Consider the following 12,289-nt stretch of genomic DNA (forward strand, 5'->3'; position numbering starts at 1 on the left):
TTTTCGTCACATGTGCAACTCACCGCCATCCCTACGATCCAAGTTATCGCACTCGTTTTTTGTCGAGGAAGTATGTCACATCTTGGTAACAAAAACAAATGTCACTTCTGGGTAATGAATTTCCGCCTGTGTGATCTCTGTGTAAGTGCTGCGATTAAGAAAGACTATGATGCCATGTGTCAGACTCCACAGTTCCATCGCCTTTCCACACACTAAACGGTGTTCATCCGTGTTCATCAGCCTGCAATATGTGCAAGGGGGCGGATCAGCCATGTTTATGACGTGCAGTATGGCTCGTGTGACGTACTTGTGACACAACGAGGATCGAGCGGCCGAGTTCAAGAACCGAGGGCTCACAGAATGACAGTTCAAATGGTTCAAATGGCTCTGAGCACTATGAGACTTAACAACGGAGGTCATCAGTCCCCTATAACTTAGGGCTACTTAAACCTAACCAACCCAAGGACATCACACACATCCATGCCCGCGGCAGGATTCGAACCTGCGACCGTAGCAGTCGCGCGGTTCCGGACTGAAGCGCCTAGAACCGCTCGGCCACCGCGGCCGGCCCAGAATGACAGTGTGGTCCAGACTCTCATCGGACATCGCTGTTCCATCACTTTCCTGTCATTAAGAGGCGATAAATATTTTGCACTGTCGAGTTTCCGGGCGACGGAAGCTCAAGTTGAACGTAGTTATAGTCTACAAGAAGCGTTGTAATGTAAACAAGTATTCGGCGACGTGTTGCCGACTGGGACAGGTGGCACATAAGAACATGGAATTAGTTCGTCAATCAGTGCCGATGTTATTGTATGTGTCCAACGGTGCCATATTCAACATCGGCCGCATGAAAAGGGCCGAAAACATAAGGCGGACGTTCACAAGGCCAACGCCACCGTCCCACATGTCGAGGGTTAGTGGTATAACGAATCTTGAGTATCATCCCATGGCTGACAAAATATTTCAAGGCCGTCAGAAGCGATCCGCAGTTCCCGTCGGCAGTGGAAATATCTATGCAATACGTGGCAACCGCGACTCCTGATATACACTGAAGAGCCAAAGAAACTGATACATCTGCCTAATACCGTGTAAGGCCCCATCGAGCACGCAGAAGTGCCGCAACGTGACGTGGCATGGGCTCGACTAATGTCTGAAATTGTGCTGGAGACAATTGGCACCATGGATACTGCAGGGCTGTCCATAAATCCATAAGAGTATGAGGGAGTGGAGATCTCTTCTGAACAGCACGATGCAAGGCATCCCAGATGTGCTCAATAATGTTCATGCCTGGTGAGTTTGGTGGTTACCGGAAGTGTTTAAACTCAGAAGAGTGTTCCTGGAGCCACTCTGTAGGAATTCTGAACGTGTGGGGTGTCGCATTGTCCTGCTGGAATTAACCGAGCCCATCGGAATGCACAATGGACGTGAATGGATGCAGGTGATCAGACACGCTTATGTCCGTGTCATCTGTCAGAGTCATATCTAGACGTATCGAGGGTCTCACATCGTTCCAACTGCACACGCCCCACGCCGTTACAGAGCCTTCGGCTCCGGAAGCCCACATCAATGATGTTACGTTGAATGGTTCGCACCCTGACACTTGTTGATGCCCCAGAATTGAAATCTGCAGCAATTTGTGGAAGGATTGCTCTTCTTTCTCGTTGAACGATTCTCTTGTCGTCGTTGCCCCCGCCCTTGCATGATCTTTCTCCGGCTGCAGCGTTTTACCGGATCCATGATATCCACGGTACACTCGTGAAATGGTCTTACGGGAAAATCCCCACTTCATCGCTACCTCGGAGATGCTGTATTCCATCACTCGTGCGCCGACTATAACACGTTGTTCAAACTCACTTAAATCTTGATAACCTACCATTGTAGCAGCAATAACCGTTTTAACAAGTGCGCCAGACACTTATAGTCTTATATAGGCGGTGCCGACCGCAGCGCCGTTTTCTGCCTGTTTACATACCTCTGTATCTGAATACGCATTCGTATGCCAGTTTCTTTGGCGCTACACTGACATATTGCACGCTTTGCATCATTTCCAGGACTAGTAGGGAATTATGTGGCACTCGAAAACGAATCATATGGAGTCATTCGGCTGTTCTTCCAGGGTAGTTCAGAACCGTGATTCATAGCTGATCACAATTCGACGCCATTCATTAGCAGTCCAGGCTTCCTAGGCACGACACTACTCCAGCCGCAGACATTATTATTGTTGTGCAAAAGACAGGCTAAGCATTTGATGGTAATTCCGTAGTCCGACTACTTCTGGTTTTGACCAATGGTGTGGGACGACACAGAGTGTTGTAGGGAGGTCGTAGCTTGTTCTCGGATGACAGGTGCATATGTGAAGGGGTCACGATATGCTCGGTGCACAATATGGCTATCCTCCACGGTGGTGGTGAGGCGTCCAACGTTGGGCCACTGTCACATCTAAATACCCCAAAAACCGTACAATACACGATTCGACCAGGCCTGGTAACACAACACTACTTAACACGCTCAACACTAATGCACTCTGGTGACCGTTCTATGTAGCACAGAGAAATGAAACTGTAATCACTTGGATACCTGACGATAGTGTTTCCTGCATGCATCACATTTTTGGCCGGGTATTTTAATACCTACGGAATACACAAGTTGTAAATATGTTGCAATAGAGAGATAGCTGTTATACTTTTGTAAAAAGAGATTGTGGAGGGTGATATTATTTTGTGGTAATTGAGAAAGAGGTGTTTTCCACTCGTCTGGTGATGCGACTTACCGAGCATGGAACCCTTTGACCTATGGCGAGCTCGTATCAGCGACGTAAGTGGGAGGAAGGACGCTCAGAATGCGGTTGGCTCATTCCGTGAAGTGGAAGGCAGGCAACACACGCGGCGGCTGCAGGCGGCAAAGGAGAAACGAGTCCAGACGCGGCGCGCGCGGGTTTCACTTTCCGTAGCACGCGTCTAACAGCCAGGCTAACAAAACACTGTCGCTGCCTCGCGCCACGGGGCTTCCCCGACCCATTTCGCTGCCCTTCGACGCGCTCAGCCGACGCAATGTTTTTCGCGGCCACTGACTAGTGTGTTTTAGAGTACTCGCATCTTGAGATCAGTTCGGAAATAACTACTTGAGGTCTTGTGAAACAAAGATTAAACACAGCAGTCTGCGCGGCACAGGAAAGACATGTTATGTCGTTTGACCCTTGAAACGCCAAAGTGTTGGTTCCGTGACGTTGGATAATTAGGACTGCACCTGTAAAGTATTTTGTTTTGAAACACAGTCTATTTTCACACTAGCTTCCCAGTCAGCTGTGTTTTTTGTTTATTTACAACAGCTTTCGAATATACTTATAGTATTATCTTCAAGTACTCACAGGTACAGAAATGAAGCTGACCTGCAAGCGTATTTTTAAAAGCTGTGAATTACCCCGTCGTTTCAAAAAGTTTTAGGACTGGCTTAATTAAACGTAGAGAAACGTTAAGGCTGTGTCCTATATAGCCCCCCCCCCCCTCCACACACACACAGACACTGGATCACAACGCACACAAAGTTCATAAAAGCTTGTGAAACTGTCAGATAAGTCCTTCTTTGTGGTGTTGTACAACTCGTGCATCACATTGGCTCAAACGTCGGTTATATCGTCAGAGCGATTTTTCTGCAGCGTTTCGTTTTATGGTAGGTTCGCACTGATAAGAACTGGTTTCGTAACGTGTGAAGTAGTTTCCAGAAAATAATTGCGCGCATTTTGCATTTCAGTCGGGTCGCGGCAGGCGTCCGCTTGTTGCTTTTGCTCCGGATCATGGAGTGCAGGAACTATGCACACACTTTTTCCTTCTTCAAAACATTCTGCAGAATGTCTTCAACATTTGATTTCGAGACGCTGCCCAGTTTGGATTTGTGACACAACAACTTTGGCACACTACAGGGCATGTACATTACTTAATACTGTGCCTTCTCTTAACAGTCTGATTGAATGCGCATCTGTTGTTCATAGTTGTTAGTTCAAACTGCCACCGAAGTTACTGAGGTGACGTCGCTTATACTCCAGGAAAAAAAAAAAAAAAACTTGGAAACTCTTTAACGGACGACGTAATCGCGATTAAAACCAGTCATATAGGAAGATAGGATTTGTTTAATTTCAGTCTATGATAATAAGAAATGTCGTCAGACAATAGATTTCAGTGTGTTATGACCCTCCTCAGATCTGATTAAAACGGACGGAACCTCGTACCAGCCTAAGACAATTAAACCAAAGTAGTATCGTCATTCGATCTCATCCAAATTAATCTCGCATCGTCGGATGGATATAATAATATAGAGCCAAGTAGTCAACAATACAAGACCATTGTATCCACTGCGCTACTGTTCACAGCAAACTTGCCGCCGGACTGTAGCGCTCAAACTTTCTTTCGGTGTATCTACGAACGGCAGAAGTGTTTACATAACGTTTCTCTCGGCACTGTGGCCTTATTGACACTGTAATATTATATCTGTTCGATGACGCCAAACCATTTTTTTATATCTATTGAAGATTCCACTTTCGCTTGATTATATTAGGGTAATACAAGGCTTCGTCTTTCTTAATCAGATCTGAAGATCGTCGTCGTGTGCTGAAACTGATCGTCTGATGACAATATTTTTTGATGGACTGGAATTAAAGAAAAAAATTACTGCAAGTATTTCTTGTTGATGTACCACCGTATCCATTAATGTGGTAAATCTAAGACTGAAAACTAATGCCTAAGTGCCGAAGGCGAAGCCACAAAATGCATCGAAATCGATTGCAAATAAAGTAAACAGGAAAGTGTGTGGAAAATTGAAGAGTGGAAATATCAAATGTTTTCAGTGCCAAACCTTATACTTATAAAAGATTCAAAACAATTTATCTCTTTTTCCTCAAATCTTATTTGTATCAAAAACCTGAGAAGATGTTCTCATACTATAAAATTATGCTGTTCACCTCATTACTGCAAAAAATAATGAGACAAATTAGAAAATGAATCATACATTAAGAACGTTGTAGGCGCCGTATTAAGGAACTAACTGGTTCTAAGAACCAACAAGAAAGTTCCTGATTCAAGCGGTATTGATACTGAGGCTCCACGTTTCATTAGCAATAATACAAGTGCAGAAATACAGAAATAATCCTTTAATTATCAGAATTGTAGTTAGAAAAAACCGTTACTGATATCTTTTCGTTTTCTTATAAAAGAATAATATAAAATGCAAGAAAAAATTTTTCGCTGTTGACTTCTGTTTCTTACGTAACTCCATTCTTGGGATCAGATGTTGCAACGTTTATAACTGCCAACGCTGTTAAGGAATAAATGGCTTTCACTTCTCAAACATTTTTTACTATTTTTTAAACCCAAATTATCTCCTTGTATTACAAAGATGTTTTATTGATACAAGCAAAACTTACATGCACGCCGTTTACCACACAGACTGTGCATCTACTAAATGGCGGAGACGTTGACACATGGCACTCGAAATTCTGGCGGGAAGCACTACTAGGCACATCTGCTAATGAATGTTTGAAACTTTTTTTCCATGGTTTGGCACTTGGAGCAAGTTTAGGTGCGTGTAACAGAGTACCGAGAACATAGCAGCAATGTAAACGTGTTTTCTGGAAAAATGACACATGGAACGTTTTCCATTACCTCTCTTCAATCATAAAGATAATAGCCTGTGAACTCCGAAACAAAATTGTGTTTTAAGTTAAATTCCAAGCTTCTACCCAGTATGCTGAAGGAACGTACTGACTGAATAACGACGATCCGTGGATCACATGGGGATGTTATAGTGTGCAGTCCGGCGGTGTTGTTGGAGAGGATTAGGCAATCTTCTGGCACCGGGCTTCACACTCTGCCGTTCTCTCTGTTCACATCGGTCGGCACAGTCACACGGCACGTAATGTAGTTTGTGCTCTAACACCGCTGCTCCCCCCCCCCCCCCCCCCCCCCCGAATCCGTGGTTCTTGTTAGAGACGGATTGCTGCCTCGGAGTGTATAAGGAAGCACCCTTGTCGATAAAGCTCTTCGGCATTCGCCGGAAGCGATTTAAGCGGAAAACCAGTATCAGAATTAGAGGTCGAAGGAAGGAAGATTGCAGTTTAACGTCCCTTAGATGCCGGCGACATTAGGGACGGAGCAGACGCTCGGAATGGGGGAGAGTAAAGAATGAACTCGGCTGTGCTCGTGCTTTAAGTGATTTAGGGAAAACTACAGACAATCTAAATCTGTATGGCGCGATGGGGATTTGAACCGTCGTCCTTCCGAATGCGACTCCATTGTTTTAACCGAATAGATTTCAGCGAGCTGGATCCTTGAAGTTCTGTAGTACAAACGCTACCTGCTCTCCACGAAGATGCGCCCCATTTGGATAATTTCTGGGTACCTCCTTAATAGTCTCAATCACTGTCCAGAACACGTATATCCTTAACTCTTTCCTTGGTTTTTTTATTATTGATTACGATGAAACTCTTTCAAATTCCATAACAATACGTAGTATCCGATCCTTTAACGATTAATAGTACAGTGTAAAAGTGGTCGAAGAAATGGTTGGTTAATATTCAACACCCGTCTCGCTTCGAGACACTTCGTGTACACTAGCTACGTAACATTAAAAGTGACTGGAGACATTGGACTGTTACTAGTAATATGAACTTCAGTCACTTTCTCCCGGTTCATTACAACCGAAACTGATTACTCTGGAATAGAATGCCAGGCTTCAGTATCACACGCATTGTCGTTACATTGAAACACAGTAAACGCCTTTCATATGTCGTCTATTCATACATTAACGGATGCTGTAGCGCTGTTGTATACGTATAAAAGGCTTTTTCAAGAACCTACCGTGTAGATGGACACGTTCATTGAGATGATGTTAAATGTAGTAATATAGCTTTGTTCTTGATGGCAACAGAGACATTCGGTTTGTCGTCCAAACCAAAGCAAATGACTCATTTACCGATTAAATGTCGTGCAGTTAACTCTACTTAAACGAATCAGCGGCTGAGGTGAGGCGGAAACCGCATTGGATTTCCACTACCGTGTCTGAATTTCGCGTCCTGCTCAGACAAAACATTTCGGGTACGCTGTACGCAACGCTCTCAATTATTAAGCATATTTACTTTTATTTCACAAATTTCAAGCCATTTTTACTTGTTCATCAAGCGTATAATACTTAGCTCCTTTGCCGCCCGCGGTGGCCGTGCGGTTCTAGGCGCTGCAGTCCGGAACCGCGGGACTGCTACGGTCGCAGGTTCGAATCCTGCCTCGGGCATGGATCTGTGTGATGTCCTTAGGTTAGTTAGGTTTAAGTAGTTCTAAGTTCTAGGGGACTGATGACCTAAGATGTTAAGTCCCATAGTGCTCAGAGCTATTTGAACCATTTTTTGAACTTAGCTCCTTTTCGTAGTCTATGTAGTTAGCGAAATATATTGTCAATAAATCAAAGTAGCATCCAAGGTACACAACCAGTTTTCGCTCTTTCTCGGCAATGCTATTCCGCCTGTATTTTTGGCGGCCCTTCGTGTGCCATGGTATTATTGTTTAAAAACAGGAATTTTTCATCGCATTTATGTTCACTGATCTAAAACGCAGCGGTACACATAAAAGGATTTATACAAATGTGTATTTTGCCATCGATGTTTCTATCACAACTACAAGACTCTTCATCGGAAACAGTTTCACTTGTTTTAATGTTATTGTTGATAACAAACAAGAGAATGAAGGGTGTTTTCCTAAGTCTGTCATATTGCATCTGTGTCTCCTTACTTATCGTTCCGATAGAGGTCGGACTGTTCTGTAACGTCGGAGGTGAAGACGGTGGTACCATCTGAAATATAGTGGAGGTATAACGATGTCAACAAAGGCTATGGACAATGTCAGGAGCCGTAATAGAACAGAATGTATCGTCTTGGTTGCGTTTATTTTCACATGAATCATACACCTTTCTGCGTCTGAGCCTATAGTAACAAAAGAATCACATTTAGAAGGGCATAAGATCGCGTCAAGTTTATGTGCACAAGCGCATACCACAGACTAGTGTGTTTGAGTCTGACGCCAGCATACGCCAAAATTACAACGAAAATAAAAGCGATCATGATGGAAAATGTTATTTGTTAGTGTCATTCTAAAATGAATTCGAACCTCCATCTGCAAAATTTCGTAGTTTTTTGGGCATGTTTTCTGTCTCGGTATTACGGCACATGGTCTCTGATGGTTCATTACACAGTAATAATGTGATTTATTCGACGTGTTACTCCCATTATGTTTATGTCGGTGAAAAAAATGGTTCAAATGGCTCTGAGCACTATGGGACTCAACATCTGTGGTCATCAGTCCCCTAGAACTTAGAACTACTTAAACCTAACTAACCTAAGGACATCACACAGATCCATGCCCGAGGCAGGATTCGAACCTGCGACCGTAGCAGTCCCCGACTGACGCGCCTAGAACCGCACGGCCACACCGGCCGGCTATGTCGGTGAAAATACCTTCTTAACTGTAAAGAAACCAGTAATATGCAATTACCAAATCGTATAGTACAAGGCACAAAGCAGTGCAACAACCTTCAGACGGAACATGTACACTGTGAAGAGGTTGGCGTCGTTGCAGGAACAGTTCTAAATAGCAACGTTGTGCAACTCTTCCATTGCTTTCAGTAAACCCACGCACCACAGACGTATCGGTCAACCCTTCATCAGTAAATCTATCTATTATGTTGTGTATGTCCGTTACCGTAGAACTGTAGAGAGAAAGAGAGAGAGAGAGAGAGAGAGGAGAGAAGCGAGCAGTACTGAATGTAAGCTTGAGGCGATGAGGAAAGGACGTTTCTGTTGTCAACAGCAATTCCTCTGAATGGAAGAAACAAATTTGTTTCCAAGCAAAAGTCACACAGTATACCGTCGACATTTGCACTGTTATACTGACGTTTTCAAAGCAATACCGATATAAAGATAAAAGGGGGTGAGAAATCGAATGAGCTGCAACTAGTCTGTAGCTAGCCACCGGAGGCCACAGGTTCCTTAGACCAAAATACTTAGCAATTATCCCTGAACAGCCTCCGAAATGTTGTCGGTGTTAGGTACATCCGGTAGAATATAACGTGACACAAACGAAGCCGATATATCCTTTTACTACACAGCTACCCCTCTCGTGCTCACACCATTGTCGGGACATTTTCGCAACAATCTTGATAGTCCTGTCGACGGTGCACTGCCTCTCGGTTTCGAGTTGACGTAATCGCAGGAGCAGTCGTCTGTCTGAGACGCCGGGGGCGGCGCGCCGCTGCGACGCGACGGCTCGCGCGACGCGGACTCACCTGTGCAGCTGCCGGCCGGAGAGAAAGGTCCAGACGCTCGGGATGAGCGCACGTGAGGACGAGTCCGACTAACGAAACATGAATGCCGGCCCAAAATATGCAGTGAAAGTATTTATACGGAGACGCGTGGCCGGACAATGGGATGAGACGGCGGTGGTGCGCGGTGGAGGGGAGCGGGAGCGCGCCTGCCGTGGTGGGGCCGCGCCGCGCCAATGAGGCACAGCTTCCCGCGTCTGGAGTCTGCACGTCTCTGCCGGTGCGCGGCTGCGCGGCCGACCTCGGCAGGCAGAGGCTGCTGGCGCTGCCGGGGCGCGCTGGACCCTGGCAGGCCCTCTTATCCTGAATCTGAGGTGCCGGTCCTTCCGGGGGTAATATTGTAACGACTCACGAATTAAAAAGCTTAAACTCAGAATCACTTGCACAGCACTGTGACATTCATACTAAACAACGCGTTGTATAAAATCCTCTAGAAATTCAGACCACGTCAAATTTAACTCGAGCTTTCGGAGAATATCGGCATTTCCTTAGTCCAGAGATGGCAGCCACCTTTCTCTTTTTCCTCGCGTTCATCCAGTGTCTTCACGAGGTCGGCATTTTAATTTGTGGTAGTGGTAGAGGGCTACCCGCCAGGGTAGCCGAGCGTGCTAAAACGCTGCTCCCTGGACTCGGGTAGGTGCGCCGGCCCCGGATCGAATCCGCCCGGCGGATTAACGACGAGGGCCGGTGTGCCGGCCAGCCTGGATGTGGTTTTTAGGTGGTTTTCCACATCCCGCTAGGTGAATACCGGGCTGGTCCCCACGTTCCGCCTCAGTTACACGCGCTGCCGACACTTGAAACACGTCTGCACTATTTCACGATTTACACTAGACGCAGACAGTTGGGGTACACTGATTCCGTCCCTGGGGGGTACGGGGTGGCGGCAGGAAAGGCATCCGGCCATCCCTAACACTAAACCCTAACACTAACATTGCCAAATCCGTTGTAACCACGCCGACCCTGCGATCGCTGTGGGACTATGGCGTAAGCGAAAGAAAGAAAGAAAGAAGGGGTAGGGGGTCACTGGATACCATTCCTGTCATCAACCCAACCCCTCCCCCCTTCACTCCCACTCCCTTACTTGCCACTTCCTCGCTCTCTCCCTCCCTCCCAGGACGAAGGGCCCATTAATTCACCTAGTGTGATGGGGCAAACCGCCTAAAAACCACATCATCCAGGCTGGACAGAACATCGGCCCTCGAAGGTCAGTCCGCCAGGCAGATTCGATCTGGGACCGCCTTACCTAATCCCGAAAGCAGCGTGCTAACACGCACAGCTATCTTGGCGGCTTATCCATCGCAAAGCAGTATAGTGCTCAAACCAGCCTTCCAAAAAATTTTCTCGTTCCCAGAATGAGATTTTCACTCTGCAGCGGAGTGTGCGCTGATATGAAACTTCCTGGCAAATTAAAACTGTGTGCCGGACCGAGACTCGAACTCGAGACCTTTGAGTCGTGCTGGGGTAGCTCAGTTGGTAGACCACTTGCCCGCAAAAGGCAAAGGTCCCGAGTTCGAGTCTCGGTCCGGCACACAGTTTTAATCTGCCAGGAAGTTTCAATTTTCTCGTTGTTCAGACCGTGTCAGATTGGAATGAAAACACAAGCTCCAGGAGATTACCACCACTTCTTCGTCAGTAGATGCAGCCACCTCCTGACGAAGAAGTTCGTGGAGTTGTAACTCAGATTGGACGCAGTGCGGCACACAGAAGATTCTACATAAAAATGCTGCTGCGAAAAACTTTGAGGTCCAACCTTTGGTTTGAAGACAGGGTTACTTATTTCAAACTCACCATTTAAGCAGATGATAGTTTGAGAATAGCGCGACTGTTCTCGTAAACATCATTTAACAAACTACTGCAACCAGCTTCACTTTCTGAACGAATGACTTATTTCGCCATAACTATTTTGGCATCAGGGCCATTCCTCAGATGGCAGCGATGATATCTCGTAAAAATTGGACAATATTTTTCTTTTTAGAAGATCAATAATGCAGACCAGTATGCTCTAATGTGAAAGAAAAACCTTTGCTTAAGACAAAAATTTGAAATTTGTACAGGAAATTCTCTGGCCATCCAAATTTACGATTTCTGTGAGTTACTTGAAACGCTCAAGGCAAATTCTTGGAATGTTCGTTCAAACAGAGTACGAGCGACTTCCATTCCATCCTTTCTTAATCCAAGATTGCGTTGGAGGAACTTGTCCACTGGGCGTTAAACCCCAGTCTTCCTTCTACTTTCCAAATACTCCCTCTCTTCCCTCCCCCCCTCCCCCCCTCCCCCCAGGCCCTGCACACAAACGGAAATTTATCTTGCCATCACCTTTAGATTTAATTTGCCACTCATGCGTCGTGTTGTTAATGATAATACCAGTAACAATAAAATTCAATAATACAGCACTCTCCCCATTAAGGGGATTAATGCGGATATAAAAACTGCACGAAAAATCCAAAAACGTGGATAATAGAAAAAAAACGCACATCTTTTTTATCTGAAACTGCTATTCATTGTATTTACAAAGCATGCTACATGTCACATTTGACATTCCGCTACTTACATGTTACTCACCGGAAACAACGCGTTGAAATTTTTCAGTCCTTAGCTCCTAGGAAAGGGCTGTGTAAATAGATGGACAAGAAATCGGCTGCGCTCATGTTACAAGGGCGAAGTCCCTGTAATTTCCCGAACATGGAAAGGAAAAGAACAGAAATATATTTAAGGGAGGCAAATATTGGGCTTTTTGTTAGTGTCTTTTACAAGTGACAGAATAAAATTCGGTAGTAGGCTACTTCGAAGGTTTCTTGTCAACAAGGTGTGGTACCTAGTTTCATTTTTACTCCTCTAGCATACCAAGTATGATGTCTATGCGATATACTTTAAATATATCGTCCTCTACGCAGTGTGCTGAGGCAATGATACAGCTGTTTGGATGTCTTCC

The 12,289-nt window shown here is 45.4% G+C and overlaps 1 long non-coding RNA gene across 1 annotated transcript in view; it reads right to left on the reverse strand.

Moving 5' to 3' along the window:
- Positions 1-9,394, reverse strand: part of LOC126198557 (uncharacterized) — a 116,357-nt gene extending 106,963 nt beyond the window's left edge. The window contains exon 1 of the long non-coding RNA XR_007540086.1: positions 9,322-9,394. This is a non-coding gene — a long non-coding RNA (uncharacterized LOC126198557). The remainder of the gene's footprint in view (positions 1-9,321) is intronic.
- Between the last annotated feature and the right edge of the window lie 2,895 nt (positions 9,395-12,289).

Source organism: Schistocerca nitens, chromosome 8 (genome assembly GCF_023898315.1).
Source record: "Schistocerca nitens isolate TAMUIC-IGC-003100 chromosome 8, iqSchNite1.1, whole genome shotgun sequence".
Classification (NCBI taxonomy): Eukaryota; Metazoa; Arthropoda; class Insecta; order Orthoptera; family Acrididae; genus Schistocerca; species Schistocerca nitens.